Source organism: Acipenser ruthenus, chromosome 21, assembly GCF_902713425.1.
Source record: "Acipenser ruthenus chromosome 21, fAciRut3.2 maternal haplotype, whole genome shotgun sequence".
Lineage (NCBI taxonomy): Eukaryota > Metazoa > Chordata > Actinopteri > Acipenseriformes > Acipenseridae > Acipenser > Acipenser ruthenus.
Window position 1 is genome coordinate 17,880,940 of NC_081209.1, and position 20,657 is coordinate 17,901,596.

A 20,657-nucleotide genomic window follows, 5' to 3' on the forward strand; every position below is an offset into this window, starting at 1 on the left:
TTGGTATCGCTAGTGAGCCAAGACAGTTGGTCTGGACTTTCAAATGCCCATAATATCCGAGCGTAAGAAAGTTTGGGATGCTGAAAATGAATGTACTGTCTTGACAGCTTCATTTCTTTAGCAGCACTCTGACAAGTAAGGACTTGGTAAATCTAGTCCCAGTGTCAGCACTGGCACTGACAGAGGGTGGATTGGGTTTGTCCAATATGGGGTAAAGTGACAGCTTCAGTATTATCCTAGCTGTTTTTTTTAGGAGTGTCATAAATCAGTGTGTGTGGAGGGGGTGGGTGGGGATCGAATAAGCATTGTTAATGCGTGACAAATTAAGTTTATATTGTACACTTAATATTCTAGGCTGCAATGGAAGCTACGTTGTATTCTCTGTTTAAATTGTTTTCAGGGATCCATGCAGTAAAATGGATTGACAAGCACAGCATTAGTTGAAGGCCGTGGAAATGATAAAGCTGTGCTGGATAATTGAAATATGAAGGACACAACACAGCAGAAAACAAAGTTTGTTTTTGATTTACTAAACATCATGTTGAATACACCACCAGTTTAGAGCTGAAGCCTTGAGGCCTTTCTGAAAAAACTCATGTTTTAGCATATTAGGTACTACACTAGGTAAAATAACTCTCTGTTTGCAAGCAAACATCTTGTGTCAATGCCCCCACCCCTTCACTTCCTTCTTTCCTGTCATTAACCAATCAATTGCTTCCCCAATTGACTGACATGCTTTCAGTCAGTAACATGCTTTTTTCTACTGGGGTAAATTGACCAAGGCAGCAACAGACTTTCTGGAAGGAAAGGCAACCAAACTGAGGACTTAGTGTAGTACCAGATGTCTGTTTTAAAATAAAAATACATGTTTGCTATAACATGTGTTTTTTAAAAAAAACATTGTAAACATATGTAGCTAATGGAAGTGCAAAATGAATAAGATTTAATAACTATTTTAGTAGCTACAATTACTTTAAAAGATATCACCAAATGTAAAGTGAGATACACTGTTCACATATTTACAGTTCTTACTACATCTGCATCTTAATTTGATATAATAGACATTCATCTATATATCTATCTAGTATCCCCAGCAAAACATTTCCAGACTCACAAAGCATGCTTGAGTCTGAAAAGCCTTAAGGCCTATCCAAACTAAGACATTTTCATCTAAATAATGATTATCATTTACATTTTCAACAATCCAGGTGTAATACTGGGATATTGCAGGTTGCCCATTGCATGATCCATTCCAGCCAAACCCCCAGAAAGAATAAGGGATGAGTGCTTCCTGATCGATCAGCAGTCTCCTGTGTGAATGTGCACTCTGTATGTAATGTGGATTTTTACTTATTACTTCAATGTGTAATCCACACTGGGTTCAGAGTTTGTGGTGGACTCCTCCAAAGCTACTTTTTAATTTTATTTAGTATGCCCTTATTTTATCCCTGATTGCCTCCCCAGTTTGGAAAGTCCAATAATATTTTCCTCTCACCACACAGCAATTCCCCACACAGCTCAGGAGAACTGAAGGTTCAGTGGGGGTCCTCTGATCCCACAATGTGCTAGCTTCCTTTTACACACAGGAACTCAAGAGTGGATGTCAGCGAGCTACTGACCTTTGGAGGACAAAGGCCAGTCCTGCTGGAGTCCGTCCTTGATCTCACTGGGCACCTGGCCAGCAGGGTTCTCTCTGTCATGATAAGGAGAAACAGTCCCTGCCGTGTTTGCCTCCCTAACCCACAGGAGTGCCACAGCCAATGCAAAAGTCCCTTCGGAATCCCCAGTGAAGACCAGCGACTTCGCACAGCCAGGACGTGAACCTGCGCTGAATGACTCGCCCTGCACACAGAATCCCCAGTGAAGACCAGCGACTTCGCACAGCCAGGACGTGAACCTGCGCTGAATGACTCGCCCTGCACACAGAATCCCCAGTGAAGACCAGTGACTCTGCACAGCCAGGACGTGAACCTGCGCTGAATGACTCGCCCTGCACACAGAATCCCCAGTGAAGACCAGCGACTTCGCACAGCCAGGACGTGAACCTGCGCTGAATGACTCGCCCTGCACACAGAATCCCCAGTGAAGACCAGTGACTCTGCACAGCCAGGACGTGAACCTGCGCTGAATGACTCACCCTGCACACAGAATCCCCAGTGAAGACCAGTGACTCCGCTCAGCTAGGACGTGAACCTGCGCTGAATGACTCACCCTGCACACAGAATCCCCAGTGAAGACCAGTGACTCTGCACAGCCAGGACGTGAACCTGCACGGTATGACTCACCCTGCACACAGAATCTCCAGTGAAGACCAGTGACTCTGCACAGCCAGAACGTGAACCTGCGCTGAATGACTCACCCTGCACACAGAATCCCCAGTGAAGACCAGTGACTCCGCTCAGCTAGGACGTGAACCTGCACGGTATGACTCACCCTGCACACAGAATCCCCAGTGAAGACCAGTGACTCTGCACAGCCAGGACGTGAACCTGCACGGTATGACTCACCCTGCACACAGAATCCCCAGTGAAGACCAGTGACTCCGCACAGCCAGGACGTGAACCTGCGCTGAATGATTCGCCCTGCACACAGAATCCCCAGTGAAGACCAGTGACTCCGCACAGCCAGGACGTGAACCTGCACAGTATGACTCACCCTGCACACAGAATCCCCAGTGAAGACCAGTGACTCCGCACAGCCAGGACGTGAACCTGCGCTGAATGACTCACCCTGCACACAGAATCCCCAGTGAAGACCAGTGACTCCGCACAGCCAGGACGTGAACCTGCGCGGTATGACTCACCCTGCACACCACGCGGCTGCGCTTTTTCCAGGTGAGCCACTTGGGGACCCCTCAATGCTACTTTTTAATATAGAGTCAATAGAAGAGTGATGAAAACATATTTTTTCTAGTCTAAAAAGTATTTGAAATGTTTTTGATCTGTCACTGTTGCAAAGACCCTGTGTATAGAACGATTCACATTGACTAACTTGTAACATGTAAGAAACTAAAAGTACTTTTCTGCACGTGACAATAAATGACAGTAATAAGATTAAAATTGCCATTGTTCTGAATAGAAGTGGCATATGGCTCTACTGCACAAAAGTCACTGTTCGATTTAAACAGTATCTTAAGAAAAAAATTAACATAATATTCTTGTTGACAAGCGGAAGATTCATGTGCAGTAATATATGCTATATATATACTGTATAATTGTGTATTTTTAACCTATATACAGTACTGTATTTCACAAAGGATATAGATATGATTCCAATTGAGATTACTATTCGCTATACTGTACTGCATATTTAATAAATACTCATTGTTTTCAGTGTGCCATGAGAAAGAGAATAGCTTAACGAAGGAATGAGTTGGCACAGCTCTAGTGGCTTGTTTTTCCTGACCTTCATGTGTGGCATTGACGTAGCACTGTGTTTAAAGATGACAGCTGACAAATCAACCCCCTGGACCAGCATGACAGTCCATTCAATCACAGCATGCCAAGCAGCAGGTAGGAGTGAGCACGCCAATCAGTACAGGACAAAGACACGCACACGCTTTGGCATTCATACTAATGCTGTCAGGTTAACCCTGATAGCATTGACATTGTATGTGTGAGACTAAAGAGGGGCAGTGGCTAAACAAAAACAAGGTATCCCCAAAGGAAGGGGATCTAACATGAAATAAAATGGATATGTAACACAAGATCTGTATCATATCAAATAAACTGGCACAAAAACAGTTAATGTTCACTGGACACCACCGGTAACTAGTATGAAGGCAATTTTAGAAGGCGTTTGGTCTTTATCAGCTGGAAAGCTTAAATTCACATGACCCCAATATGGTTGTCATCTCGCAGGTCAAAACGAAGGGTCTTTTTTTGAAAAGATGAAGTGGCAAGATAAGGGTTATGTTAGGAGCTGTAGTAGCTGCTTAATTAACACGTAAACATTATGTTCATATAAGATAATAAATTTGTAAAACTCATGAATGAGGTTCAATGATAACCTACAAAGGAATTTAAAAGTCTGTTTTTGTGTGATCAACACATATGGAAAACAAGACTGTGAAAGACACATCACATTTCAAGATGTGTTTAATATGCATAATTTAAGCAGTGTGAATTGGGTTTCAAATGCAGTTCCTAGTTCTTGATAATCAAAGCAAAGTTTGATAACAGATTATTATTTTATAGGGAGTAAGTAAGAGATACAAGATGGGCCTCATCCCTAGGCCTAAGTTGCATTTAAATTAAAACAATACATACAAAAAATACATGTGTACGACAAACATTAATATCCCCTTCAGTCACTGTGTGTATAATCTGAAACAAAAACATATTGGACATGTGAAAAAACATCAAGTTATCAAAAGTGGCTCAGAATATACAGCTTTCCGAAGCTTGCTCCTTGGCTTGGAATACACAGCTTTCTGAAGCTTGCTCCTTGGCTCGGATCACACGTTATGCTTTGTAACAAATGGAAATCAAGGAAGGCACACTGAAATGATGCATCTGATTTGTCAACTAGAAAAAGAAGCCCTCATCCCCTGTGACCAGAATCTAATGGAAACACTTCCCAGTCACTGTTTATTTTATGTGCTTTGTAGTCCCAGCTCTCCCCATGGACACATTGTCTTCCAGTTTCTGAGTCTTAGATAATGAAACCATCATCTTTAAAGCACTGTTTCTGTTAATTACCGCCTGTGGAGTGTCTTTATCACTTGGTGCAATTTGTTGTTTCAAATTGGTAATGTAAGCTACTTGGAAATTATGTGGTAGCAGAGAATCCTGTAGGTTTATCTCTCATTTTGGCCTAATATGAACTATAGCACTCTCTCTCCAACACATCCATGCTAGTATGTTCTATATTAAATACATGAAATTAGTTTAGATTAGATCCCCATCTGATCACTTTCCAAATGCATTCTATGACATTTTCCGTCTCAGTCCTGCCCTCTTTGGTAACAGTGTCTCGGGAAATTGGCAGGCGCACATTTCTGAAATTAAAGGGAGAGTTTGCTGGAAATTCAGTGAGAATTACAGGACCGAAACAGCAAGACATATTTTTCAGATAGAAAAACTTTTTTTTTTTGTTTACAAAATGTGACATGTGTCATATCGAGGTGTAAAATAAATTAATGTTTAATTTATTTTTATCTTCATGAGATCGATCGTACCGTTCAGTGTTTTTTTTTTGTTTGTTTTTTTACAAATGGCTGAATTTTAATATTTAATTAAATGTGCTTTTAGCATATATATATAGCTGGCTCTTTGAGCTAATATATATATAATTTTAAAAAACTACATTTTTAGTAATAATTTATGTGTGATTGAAATCACTCCTTGACAAACACTTGCTTCAAAAATGTCGTTCCTATCATACTGTAACATACTGTAACTGTAAGCAAGTACTTAAGTGTTTATAGGCTCCCTTAAACTAAAAAGTTACCACAGAAAATTTGCACAGTGATTTTGCAGTTTTCCAATAGTATCCTGTGCATTTACCATGTTTACCATTTACCATGTTTTTAATATGCTGTACCATACCTCACTGCTTCAACATGCAGCATTATGTTTGCAATACATTTTTCTACGGTAAATGTTTATAAACGCTGTACTAACTGTTATTGTATTTAGGGTTGAGTAAATCATATTTCAGCAGGGTTAAGTAGCACTGCATATGAAACGTGCATGTTTGTTTTAAATCCACAATAACAATACGCTCATTTGATTGGTATACAATACATGCAATACATATATTTCCACTCAACTGTATTTAGAAGGTGTCATACCAATTCCTGTTCAATTTTTATAAAATGATAACACATTTTAACATAAATATAATTCTACATAAAAATAAATTGCACAATAAATGCATGATTAGTCACATATTCAAAATAATGCATTTATTCATTTTATTTTAATATTTGTACCATGAAAACAATAATATACAGTTGCCAGCGTTTAGAAATGTAACTCTGTAAACAGGGTAGTAAGGTAAAGTTAACCACTATGATTAAATGATAATAATGGATAATAACAAAAGATGCAGTCTATGAATTGTGTCATATTACAAAGTGTCATTATTAAAAAGATGTGACTTATGTCTGTAGCAAAATATTTTTTTCACAGAATATTTAGCTTTTAATAAAGATCCTGACCAAATATTATAAGTTTAAAACAGTTTGCTATATTTTACACTTTTATGATATAAAGGGTGTTCAACGATTAAAGCTCATGAATGGAAAATGCCAACTGGCGTAAACCCTCCCTTTAATTGCAGAAATCCACGCATGCGCAGTAAAGGCGATGCCTTCTTTTTTTTCACGGTCTACCAATTTCCCGTGATCAGAGTACTCGTATGAATATCTTGAGTAGGTTTGTTTATATTGATATGTTACCAAAAACATCCGTCATGTTCAAAAAGAAAAGCCAAGAAAATGTGATGCTCATGTGCTACAGTTGATGCTAAGCTGTACAGGTATAATATCTTCAAAAGTTAATGTGCCCAATTACATCCCCTCATCATAGCCATTTCCTACAGCAGCTGGAATCCATATGAAGACCAGAAACTCTGCACGGACACTCCCCTGCTTTTACCAGGTGAGCCAATCGGCGACTGCAATGAGTTAGGCTTAATAATGAAAGTGCACTGCTTTAAGTGGTGGAAATCTGATAGGAGGTTTTCCAAAATCCAATTGGAAGGGAGTTACAGCATCAATAGATATGAGACATGGCCAGTTATATGCTATATTAAATCTAGAGACCAAGTCATTGAGATACACACATTTTTGGGGTATTCCTTACCAAGGTGAAAGAGAGGTCAATAATCACTGAATGATCTGTGTTATTTATCTTCTAAATCTACTATGGCAGTGGTGTCATATTGGCACACAAAAGTCCTCTGCCAAGAACATAGAACAGGTACATTTTTTCTACAGTAAAATGTGAGCAAATTAGGATGAAAATAACAAAGGAAAAAAGGCAGCATTAAAATTAGCTCAGTAATGAGCACAAATGTGAAGGAAACACTTTCACAAAGTAATACTTAAAGTACAGTAATTTATAAGGAAAAGGTCACTTTGCCTCATGTGACCAGAGGAACAGCGTGAACTTTGTTAGTTGACGGATACCATGGTGAAAGGATGACTGTGGTAACTTTTCAGAAAACATTTTTCTGAAAAATGTACAACTCCCAACTTTGCCAATAAGAAAACTAAAACAAAATATTCATTTATTTTATACAACACTTAACACTCACGGTTTCGTTTCACTCCTCACGGTCATTCTGTAACCATAACAGAGGAGCAGATCGCTTGGCCACACACCCTGATATACCTTCAGTCACACCCCCTTTGGTAATGAGTGCAATCACGTCTTCTCCAATCCATGACTGATACATCGCCTACCGCAGTAAGGCGCTGACTTCTAGTATTGTGATATCGCCCCCTTTTTTGGATGTCCGACTTCCGACTGACCCTGGAATGAACTGTCAAACCATCCAGTCCGGGGCACACTGTTCCTGTTACACAGTGCTCTCGCAGGTCGGGAGGGAGATTGTTGACTCGGATTAATGAGTTTTGTGTGTGTTATTTACCAGTCTTGTAACGTGTGTTATTTGTCTTGTAGACGGCTAACTAATCCGGGAGTTGTCGCTAAAAGCCAGCACCCACCCTGGACCACTCTACAGCATTGTTGTCACGAATAAACTGTATTGAATCACCACTTGCACTTGGAGCACTCACTGTTGGACCTGTGATCGTGCGTGTTTAAAACTGTGTGTCTATTTCTATTATTATTTCGGGACTGAACCCCGTGACAAACCTGAGCGAAACACATCGTTGTGTAGAGCCAGGTATTATTATTTATCAGCCAATAAAGAGCTGCTTTTTCACTGTAAACGGTCTTGTGTCTACCATTATTAAGCAGAGCATCACCACTGCACCTGTGCACTACAAACCACTTTGCCACAAAGTAGCTGAGGGAAATGCTGTTCCTGAGTTTCTGCATTTTGCATGCATAGATTGTAATCGGCTATCTCCACCACTTCAAAACCTTCTGCTGCAGGCTGGACTGGCTCTTCTTCAGCAGGGCATCTTGGTGTTCCCTTCACGGTAGCAACAGTGACAGTTACCAATTGATTAAGAACATTGCTTCGTTTAAGTACCTTGTTTTTCAATAATTAATTTAATTCTGTGAAGAAGAGACACTTACCTATTATCGACATGCCATTTTGATTATTAAATCAAGTGTTGGTAAAATTTTACTAGTGTATCAGTGTGTCTGATCTTTTTCATCACACTACTTCCATGCTAAGCAGCTGGCCCAAAGTAATGCACATTATACAGTGTGCAGAATTATTCAGCTCAGTTTTATCAGACAATGATGCTGCCATTAATTGCTCAGGGATGTCCCTGCATCATTGACATGTTCATAGAATGTTGGTCTCTGGACAAAAGTTTACAGACAAACTTAAACGTGTTCAATTTAGCTGATTTAAAACCCATAAATATGTTTGTTTTACACAGATCCAAAAGAGAAACTTTGAACCCTTCAGCCAAAGTTGTTTACATTATCTCAGGGTATTCATTATTAATTAGATTTACTATTTTAATTATGTATGGTGTAAATACTCAGCTCTGTTTGATGTTTTTAGGTTTGAATAATAAGCAATATTTTATTTATAAGCAATGGGAGCTATAAATATATTTGCTTTTTACAAATATATATTTTTTATACTGAGGGCCTTTTCCAAGCATGTTCGGTTGTAATAAACCAGCCATCCTGTTGAAAGACATGGAAAGTCCATTTTCATACAATTTTAGCTCTGGAATCACTTCAGCCATACACATTGAAGTACTGTATATCTCAATGGGCCCTATTCACAAAGCTTTAGAGGATAACTGACTGTTTACTAAGACTTCCGATGTAAGATCTTGATCTCCTGGTGAGACTTAAGAAACTCCCAATAATTTAGATTGCCAATTGTAATACATTATTACCTCAGTTTAATTTTCTAACCAGATTTGCCCAGTATCAATGTTGAAGCATTGGGCAAAACTAGACTCGCCTAAATTAATGGCATGGGCAAACCGGATTTGCCCAGCATCGATTTTGAAGCGTTGGACGAAACTAGACTCGCCTGGGCTAGCCCCGAAATTCAGTGAAAACTGTTGAAAAAACATGTTTCGCCCAGTTGTCTTTTTCAAGTTCTGGGACAATCTAGATTCGCCTGATTGGACGCGTGCAAGTACCGAAAAAAAAGTGGTAACTTCAGGATTCGCCCAGAAGCCCTTGGCGAAACTAGATTGGCCCAGGCAAAACTAGACTCGCCAGACCACCAGTTTTTGCCCTTAATATATATATATATATATATATTATTATTATTTATTTCTTAGCAGACGCCCTTATCCAGGGCGACTTACAATTGTTACAAGATATCACATTATACATTATTTCACATTATACAGATATCACAGGGTTTTTACTGGAGCAATCTAGGTAAAGTACCTTGCTCAAGGGTACAACAGCAGTGTCCCCCACTGGGGATTGAACCCACAACCCTCCGGTCAAGAGTCCAGAGCCTTAACCACTACTCCACACTGCTGCCCTAATATATATTACACTGACCTGTGCTAAAAATGTGTCTTACTTTATGAGGCTCACTGCATGAGATCGTAACACCCCTCCACCACAGCCCCTTTATCGCCGTCCCCTCCTACGCATGACGCTAGCGTTGTGTAAATGCTCACGTACACTTACGTTACGTTGCAGCCTCTTTACAGTACGAATGAGATGCAGACTTGTACTGTAAAAACTAGCTACCTTTTATATATTTTTATATATTTATTTCATTTTAAATACACTTTAATGCATATAAGAAAATATAAGATACAACTCTGTCGCCCATTTGTCCTATGCCACTGTTTCTTAATGCTGTCAGTTGCAAATAATGTACTCCAAAATCGTAGGGTTTAGTATTTGGGATTCAGCTTTGTTCACATACTGTACCTACTATTTTAGGTTGTTTAACTTAATAATCAAGTTTTCAATGTTATATAAACAGATTTAGTGCTACCAGTACAAACCAAATAACACAGCCTTGGTGTCCTTGATGTCCAATCCTAATGTGTTTACAGAAAGCCTGTAGTACATAAGATTAAAATCTAAGGAAGATTTTCAGCCTTAGAGGAAATTCAGTTACCTGAAAAGATAACAGCTGTGTTGTCAGTAGACAGACTCCTGATTTACACAGCATCACAGTAAAAAAGAAACATTACAGCAGGACATTCTGTAATGAAATGCTACAAGTACTCTTTTAAGGGAGTTTTAAAACGTTGACTTAACTATTTGTGTACTATTACCATGCGTGCTTTGTCATATTCTTTGTCAGTTCCCCCATGTGTAACAGCATAAATATCTGAAAGTTAATAAAACCAACAAGAATGACCTTAGGCATGACAAGACTCCCCTTAGAAAACATGGCTGATCTGTGATATTGTGTCATGAGATTAATTACTAAACATTAATCAGTGTTGGCCAAGATTCTATTTACACTTTCATTAGCAGACAGCTCTCCTAATTACTATTTTTTCTCAAGTCCATGCAGACATCCAGCACCGAAATAATTAGGATCTTTAGCCTCTATATCATAATAGTGACAGATTGGTGTTAAGTACACATTAAAAATGTAGGACATCTGAAGGGAGTTAATGAATGAAAATAGTATTGATCAGTGTCAGTATGTAATTAGTCTCAGTTGTAAACGGAGGGTGCCAATCACATGATGTGCGATCAGTCGACTGCCAGTTTTTGAGGTCGACTTTTGCATGCTACTGCTCGACTATTTGGTTCTACCCCTAGGTACAACATAAGAAACAACAACTTTTATATAATGTGTACCGTTTTAATGAATAAAACATGCATTTAACAAACTGTTTACCTTAAACACATTTTAAAATGGATCTTGAATGACTGTGCAATTGTGTAATTGTACAAAACCACCTTTCAGCTGAACAGAATATCCAGCTATTTGATAATCAGCTCAGTAAATGACATTTTAATATAACATGCGTCAGCTAAACAAAGCAGCTAAGCATGTCGCTGGGTGTATTAGGTAACCATTTACAATTAATAAGTGATTACCAAGCAGTGTTTTAAAAGCCCAAATCAGCAACTACTAGGTCAAATTACAATTTTAAACAAAAACAAAACTGAATAACTTGAAAGGTTGTTAAATAATTCCATACATGTTCATCCATTCACTATATAAGTCTTAAATGTGTAGTTTTGAAAGAAGCCTATGTTTTAGCAAACCTTTATTTTCATTTTTAAACATATCTGGTACTGCACTAGACTGAAGAAATCTCTGTTTTCAAGCCTTGCTTTCAGATGGACTTGGATGTTTCACCTGTAGAGTGGAGTTGTCCCCACCTCTTCAGTCTTCTTTCCTATCAGTAACCATTCTCCTCATGACTGACATGCTTTGCAGCCAATAAGATGCTTGAGCCAGTGAACTGACCTAGAAGGTGATGCAGTAACAGATTTTCTGGATGGCAAGGCAAGCTAACTCTCTTTAAAAGTAGTGTAGTTCCAGATGCCATATTTTATAATAAAGATACATGTTTGACAAGTGTTTCTTCGAAACCCATAAAGTAAATGGAAGTGCACCAAAGAGAAGTTTTATGAAATAATTTTGTTAGCTACAACCGCTTTTAATTTGCACTGTAGACTATTAAATTGACTAATCAGTCCATTGATGAATGGTTAACAAATAAAGAATGATGGTAGAATGCACCACTCACCATGCAGAGATTGAAAAAGGATCTCCAGCCTCCCAGTTTTCAGCTCCAACTGGTAGGCACAAGGATTTACAATGGGCTCCTTGAACAGCTCTCAAGGCTAAACACGTAGTCATATTCAGCTCCAGACCACAAAGCCATATAATTTAATCCAATGTCTTTATCAGATTACCTTTCACAGAGATGTAATGGCCTTAATTGTATAACTGGCCTAACAGCCCCCCAGAAACATAATTCACCAGCGCAGAAATGCATTTAAAATGCAAATGCACCCATTTCTAAATGCACCAGAACAGCCTAATCAACTTGCGAGGAGAAAGCTTTTTCTGGAAAGATGCTTGAATAGATTTACAACTAGGAAAAAACACAATCTTCGGTGTGAGGAGTAGGGTGGCTCAGCTAAACTCAACACTGGGAGTCACGGCTATCCAAATGATGTTTCTGGACAGAGCCTATCACTCCAACATCGCATACAAAACAATATTTTAGTATCAGTGGATATACTGTAATATATAGGCAGTCAGAAAGAGAAAAAAAATCTCATTGCTAAAGAGGAAAACATAGTAAATAAATACGGATCTTGATGAAACTGTATACTTGTAGGGATTGAACAGACAAGCAACTTCAGGACAGTACAAGCTGTATGGGGATCCTTTGGGGTCCTCTTCAACCACTTTAAAACAGCCGTCAGAGATGAGTCATGAAACAGGTATGAGGGACTGGCAACCCATCTCTATCCCTGAGTTCTTGTGTGACCTAGGTTTGATATATGATGTGCTGTAGGAGCTGTCTAATTTGTCTCAGGAACTTCAGGCTTGTTCCATCACCTTACCCCATGCAGACTACCTAATGAGGAGGACCATGAGTCTTGAGTTCATTCAAGGATGCACCAGGGAAGAAGTATAAGGAGGCTTTAAAAGCAAAGAATTTAGGCAAGTTCTGCTCTGTCACTCTCAGGCCAAATCTAAAAATATCTATCTAGCACTGCCCACTCTGAGGTTTTAGTAGATGTCAATGTCCTGGACACCAGAAAATGGCCATCCTTCCCAGACATCCACTACGATGAAAAGAAATCACTACAACTTTTATAAACGCTTCAGGCTGGATGAGCATCAGGCCATTGACGACACGAGGGACTTTGTTGAGAACTCAAAGAGTGAACCGAGTGATTTAAAACCTCTCCTGGTATGTCCAAACCCTTCCGTGCACCACAGCTGAGTGTAAAAGAGATTTCAGACTCAAGAACAGTATTGCTACAGACCACAAAACATACTCCTCAGCTCAGTCTCATGTGTGTGAACCTAAATGGACCACCTCGTCCTTTCAAATCCAAAGAAGTATATCAGATATTGGATACTAAAGCACAGGACAGGAAATGATAGTGTCAATTTAACAACTTTAATAAGGACAGACCCATTGGGTTTAAAGACTACTTCTTTTTAAATTAAATTCAGGTTTACACAGTTTTACACATTTTATATTTTGTGCACCAAGTTTATATCATAGAATTCTATTCAACAAAAAATTGAACTTTTTATTAGGAATAATCTTTTTATACTCAAGCCATATACATTCGCAAATATCTGTGAAGCCGTTTTTTTCAAATGTTGATGCTGCAACATTTCTGACACTGATTTTCGCAGAAAGTGACTAGTCAGTCCTTTATTATTTACCTTTCCTTGTATAATTTTTCTTAATTACATTCCAAAAGATATTTCTATGTCTCTCAAACTGCAATTATTAATGAGATTATTGACCAACTCTTAACTGTAATTAGGTTATTTGAAATTACTGGCCTCTCTCCAGACTTGATATTATGAGGTTATTGGAAATCCATTTTATCACTGTCTTTGAACTTGGATCTGGTCTGACATTTAAATTGAAGTGGTCTACATAGTGATGGTGATTAAGAGTGGAGGACTGAGGGCTAGGTAACTGTAAGAAAGAACGCTGTTGAAACTTACAAAGCTCATATATATGTTTTAAAACTTGGGATGCAATTTCACAGCAGGCTTAATGGTATCTCTTGTAGTGTTTTTTATTTTCACTAAATTGAACCAATTTTAATTGCAACCAGTTCCTGAAGTACTTGATCATTACGTTTTACCATATAATCTTGCAAATACTTATACTTGGATACATGCAGTTTTTGAGAAAATGCAGTTCATATATAAGTCCATTCACCATTCTGAGTTCAAATACAAGACATTTTTTATCTGTGCATTACTATACACCAGGGGCCGGTTTTTCAAAACTTTTAATCTGGATCAAAGTGATCCGGGATTTTGTAATCTTATATTTTGTGATCGAGATTACTTTTATCTGGATCATTTTGATCAAGTTTTTCAGAAAATGTCACTGCTGGATTACATTTATCCAGGGGCCGGTTTCTCAAAACTTTGGTAATCGGTTTAACATGTTTGATCTGGATTATATTGTGCAGTTGGGTTTTTCAAAACATCGAAATGCGATCGGGATTATTGTGATCCGGATTTCGTTTTGGTAATCCGATCGCACTTTTAATCACGATTAAATGTTGCAGTTGGGTTTTTCAGAATTTGAAGAGGAGATCAGGATTACTTTGATCCAAAATACCAGGATTATTGTGATCCTACTGCAGAGGTGGATTTAGCTTTTAAATGATCATAGAACAGCGATGTTTTGTTTGAATTGTCATAGCAAACACACGCTATATGTCCAAATAGAGTGTTAGAATATAATATTTACATATTTGTTTAAGTTTTGTATCCATGCAAGGTGCAAAATGTATTTAGTGGTATAGCATAATAAATAAGGCCTCTTAAAAAAAATATATTAATAACTAGAAACTGGATTTCGTAATTGTTCATTTGTTATCTAGATAAATATAATCCAGCAGTGACATTTTCTGAAAAAAACGGATCAAAGTGATCCAGATAAAAGTAATCTCAATCACAAAATACAGGATTACAAATTAAAAGTTTTGAAAAACTGGCACCAGATAACAAATAATCACGATTACAAAGTCCAGTTTTTTGAAGTAGGCTAGTTCTTAATATTTTTTTGAGAGGCCTTATTTATGATATAACCTAATTTAACAAAAGAAATAAGGTTGTGGTAATAATGATTAATACACAACATTATTTATTTTGTTTTATTTTTTTTAACAACATCTAAATCACTTGCAAATAATGGTTATTTTATTTATGCCTACTTAGCAGAAATTAAATAACTAAATCTAAATTGAATAAAAATAAAACTTTTGAAAAAAGGTTATGTGTTTTTAGACATCGTCATCGTCTTCCTCGTTGGTCGGGAGTCCAGCATCTCTCAGACGAGCTTTAAGGAGTCGTATGTGAAGGCGTATGCGTATGCTTTTTATTAAAGCTAAACCACTAAATACATGTTTAACTTTTTGCTTGCATGGATACAAAACTTAAATAAATATGTAAATATTATTACATGTAAATTCAATTACCAAAGTTTTGAAAAACCGGCCCCAGGGGTCTGCAACCGTGGTCCTGGAGAGCTGCAGGGTCTTCTGGTTTATTATATTAAATCAAAAAGGTATTAAATTAAGCCTACCGATATTTTAAATGTTTTCATTTTCTAGTTGCATTTACCTTGTCTGTACAATTGAGTACCAATCAATGGCAATTAAGTTCTGCATTGAGTGATTTAAAAGCCACCACTGATTACCAACTAAATCCACTTATATATTTCATTGTGATTATTTGTCTTACCTTTCTTTTATCTGTGTGATATAAAATCATTTTGGTTTCACTTCCTTATTTTCACTTTACCATAGAAATGCATCTCTGTGAGCAGTGAATTGTGATTGGACTCCTGGGCAAGATTGAACCTGTGATTAAACTCACCAACAACTACATCTCACAGTATACAACAATAGATAGTTCGAAGGAAAGGTCACTTCAACAAATCAGTGGCATTTTCTAGTTTTTCAGTATAGCAGTAAAAATGTCAATGCTGCAAGTGAAAGGAACATACAGTGCCTTGCGAAAGTATTCGGCCCCCTTGAACTTTGCGACCTTTTGCCACATTTCAGGCTTCAAACATAAAGATATGAAACTGTAATTTTTTGTGAAGAATCAACAACAAGTGGGACACAATCATGAAGTGGAACGAAATTTATTGGATATTTCAAACTTTTTTAACAAATAAAAAACTGAAAAATTGGGCGTGCAAAATTATTCAGCCCCTTTACTTTCAATGCAGCAACCTCTCTCCAGAAGTTCAGTGAGGATCTCTGAATGATCCAATGTTGACCTAAATGACTAATGATGATAAATAGAATCCACCTGTGTGTAATCAAGTCTCCGTATAAATGCACCTGCACTGTGATAGTCTCAGAGGTCCGTTTAAAGCGCAGAGAGCATCATGAAGAACAAGGAACACACCAGGCAGGTCCGAGATACTGTTGTGGAGAAGTTTAAAGCTGGATTTGGATACAAAAAGATTTCCCAAGCTTTAAACATCCCAAGGAGCACTGTGCAAGCGATAATATTGAAATGGAAGGAGTAACAGACCACTGCAAATCTACCAAGACCTGGCCGTCCCTCTAAACTTTCAGCTCATACAAGGAGAAGACTGATCAGAGATGCAGCCAAGAGGCCCATGATCACTCTGGATGAACTGCAGAGATCTACAGCTGAGGTGGGAGACTCTGTCCATAGGACAACAATCAGTCGTATACTGCACAAATCTGGCCTTTATGGAAGAGTGGCAAGAAGAAAGCCATTTCTTAAAGATATCCATAAAAAGTGTTGTTTACAGTTTGCCACAAGCCACCTGGGAGACACACCAAACATGTGGAAGAAGGTGCTCTGGTCAGATGAAACCAAAATCGAACTTTTTGGCAACAATGCAAAACATTATGTTTGGCGAAAAAGCAACACAGCTCATCACCCTGAACACACCATCCCCACTGTCAAACATGGTGGTGGCAGCATCATGGTTTGGGCCTGCTTTTCTTCAGCAGGGACAGGGAAGATGGTTAAAATTGATGGGAAGATGGATGGAGCCAAATACAGGACCATTCTGGAAGAAAACCTGATGGAGTCTGCAAAAGACCTGAGACTGGGACGGAGATTTGTCTTCCAACAAGACAATGATCCAAAACATAAAGCAAAATCTACAATGGAATGGTTCACAAATAAACATATCCAGGTGTTAGAATGGCCAAGTCAAAGTCCAGACCTGAATCCAATCGAGAATCTGTGGAAAGAACTGAAAACTGCTGTTCACAAATGCTCTCCATCCAACCTCACTGAGCTCGAGCTGTTTTGCAAGGAGGAATGGGCAAAAATGTCAGTCTCTCGATGTGCAAAACTGATAGAGACATACCCCAAGCGACTTACAGCTGTAATCGCAGCAAAAGGTGGCGCTACAAAGTATTAACTTAAGGGGGCTGAATAATTTTGCACGCCCAATTTTTCAGTTTTTTATTTGTTAAAAAAGTTTGAAATATCCAATAAATTTCATTCCACTTCATGATTGTGTCCCACTTGTTGTTGATTCTTCACAAAAAATTACAGTTTCATATCTTTATGTTTGAAGCCTGAAATGTGGCAAAAGGTCGCAAAGTTCAAGGGGGCCGAATACTTTCGCAAGGCACTGTATGCTTCCAATCGGCTTTTAAATCACTCCGTGCGGAAAGTAGGTGCTCAATTGTATAGATGAGGGAAATGCAGCTTTTCGTGTTATGAAATTACTGCATTTTAAATAGGATTCCTTCCCTACCTGCTTGCAAAAACATGTTAAAGGGAATTGGCAAGCAAGAGTGCTTTTGCAGGACGTACATTACATTCCTGGTGGGGGTATGTCACCATAATTGGATTTTAATTGCTGAAACTAGCAAGGCTGCTGTGGCATAGAGCACATCTAATCAGTACAATCATCACCAGCTAATAGGCTTATAATGACCCTGACGGCTTTCTTACAAGTTTTCAGGCAATAGGGATTCATTTCTGGCAATCCCGCTCTTAACAAACAGTCTAAATCATTTTCTAAGCTGTTCGCTGTGCATGCTGTGCAGTGTGTAGTGCATTGCTTTGCCACCTGATGAAAATCCTTTTCATGCTGGACACATTTGAGATGTGACAATGAATATGTGAAGAGGAGCGTGGATTACTTTTCCAATTTCTTTCATACAGTATAAAATTAATATTGCCAATTACTTGCTTGGAGTTGGTATTTTGCCAGAGTGGGTCATTAAATTGATATTGTATTGGTTTAACCGTGAAATATAGCTCATACTGAGGGCAGTTATAGGAACATGAAAAAGGTTTGGAACAAAGGGCTCTACTCATAATGGTGCTTGTCGATTATTTAAAACTCAGACAAGCTCCATTTTGTTATTATTTTACTCCTGAGTTCCTTGCTAATTTAGAATGTCCAATTCCGTTCTGTCACTGCAGCAATCCTCCGCAAAATCTCAAGAGAACTGAAGGCCAGAGAGTGTCCTTCTATCCCACAATTGAAGTCAACGTGCTGAAAATAAGACACATTGGGTTTTATTATGCTGCATGTTCAATATTTGAACATAAGCATTCAGCAGTGTTGGAGGTTGATATCAAAAGGAAAAACCTTTTTGGAGACTGTAGCAGGTAGAAGAGAGCCCTGCACATAATTAGAGGGTGAGGGTAAAGCCCTGCATGTAAAAAAAATATTATTGTCTGGTGTATTGTTTATGTTTATTCAAACGGGTTTATGTATTTTGTCTTTATTTAAAAACGTATTAAGATTTAAAAAGAAACATATTGTTTGGGTTGTGTGTTGGTGGTGGTTGGCAGGGATGGGGTTAATGCCTATCCCTGTCAAAAACATGTAAGAATGTGGCTGGAGCCTTTTATTGAATTATTGTTTAAGGGGGTTGTAATTAATGTAAGGTGCACGTGTATATAAGCTTGTGTTTTGGGTTGTATTCAAGAGGAACGTATGTGTACATGCGTGCGTGCGAGAGAGTGAGAGAAAACAAACGAAAGTAAAGTAACCAGATATAGCATCAGTGAAGGCGACTGTCCAGCCTGACCTAGATATCGTGGTGCTTTATGTGTTCGCGAGTTTGTTTTGGTTTAAACTTTTTATTTCGCTCTGTAAGCAGTGTTTTTGTTTAAGTATTTATTTATTTATTTTTTTAATAAAAACACATGCTGCAGCGCTTTCACCCGCAGGTACCTGCTTTGTGTCTCTGTCAGCTTTCTGGTCTGGGGACGTTACCACTCAGCCGTCCTGCCACAGAGACACTATTGCAGATGATGCCCTGTGCATCGGAAATGTGCCATAGTAAAAGCATGGTACAGTGTAACAGAGAATAATGAAAGCATTGTAAAGTACAGGTATGGTAAAGCAAATAATAATAATAATAACAATAAAAAAAAAGTCAAACCATGGCATTCATAACATAAACACGGGGAAAGCATGGGGAAACCATTACCGTGCAAATCTACCACGGTAAACGTTTGTGTTGAGAGCTGCATGTGTGCTTTCAGAAGCATCCCTCGTACGCATGCATCAGCTACTTTATTATTGCGTATTATAAATGATGAAATGCAATTTACTATTTTTTTTACACTTTTAAACCAGAATTCTACATGACGCAGGCTCTACTAGCTAATGAAATGTGTTTGCTGGGTTATCATAAGATAAAGTGTCAGCAGAGTTTTATTTTCTTTATCAAAAGGGCAAATTGAAAAAAAAATCAATTTATAACGAAACCAGCCTTTGAAAGCTACAATTTGAGCCGATAGAGCAACACAAACCCCCGTGGGTAGTGAAGGAAAAACATATTACTTAATTGAATTCTGATTTTTATTTGGCCATGGGTTGTTTCTGAAGCAAAGTTAAGAATTATAGATGTTGTCCACATTGCAGTCTTTGTATCTGAAGTAATTGTAAGTAATAAAATCATAAATCGAACCTTGTTTCGCACTAACGTTAATCTAGAGATCATCAGTACAGAAGAACCGTTTGGGACAGAGACACGATTCAGCATGACAAGAATAGCCTGTTATTGGCACATTATTTGCTCCTATCAGAGGGATCTAATTTAACATACAGAATCAAGTCCTTTTTTAATGTTCCCAGTGTTTCAGATCCTACAAACTTCACCTGGTAGGCTATTCCATGCATTTATAACTCTGTGTAAAAAAGTGCTTCCTACCTGCAGTTCTATACAGGTAGGGCAGTTTGTTTGTGCTGGTACCCATATTCATTTGCATTAGGCTGGATTGCATGGCTATACAAGGATGTGCACCTGGTGGAGCAGCACGTTTTGGTTAGGAATAGTGTTGAGACACATGGGTTACTATATGTATATGAAGTGTGCAACAATACCCCCAAATAAATACACCTTTCCCAAGAAGTATGGTTTTTCATAAAACAAAAAGCTAAATAAAACATGTGAAACAAATAGATTAGTCAGATTTAATATAATAATTACATGGTTTAGTCATTATTTGACATGCTTGTTGTAAAACAAGCCTCCGGCTAGTTTCGACTTTGAAAAATTGATTCTTAGATCTGAGATTTCATTTCTAATGTTTTGCTGTTTCTGCAATAATTGAATGCTCAGAGAAGTTGTCTTATTTTACTATACATATTGGATTGCCATTTGGTGTAACTGACTGATACATCAAATACAAAATAAACATATAAAAAGCTTTGGAAAGAATATCAGAATGTTTCTAGTCAGCATTTATTGCTATATTTTATTATAAGTCCTCAACATCCCTATCCTATCAGATCACTCCATTTACTCCCGTTCCTCAACTGTTTCAACAGAAAGCTAGTGTATCTTAGTTGTTTTTAAATAAGTAAACGATACAGTGTATGTTAAGCCCATGTTAATTGCAGA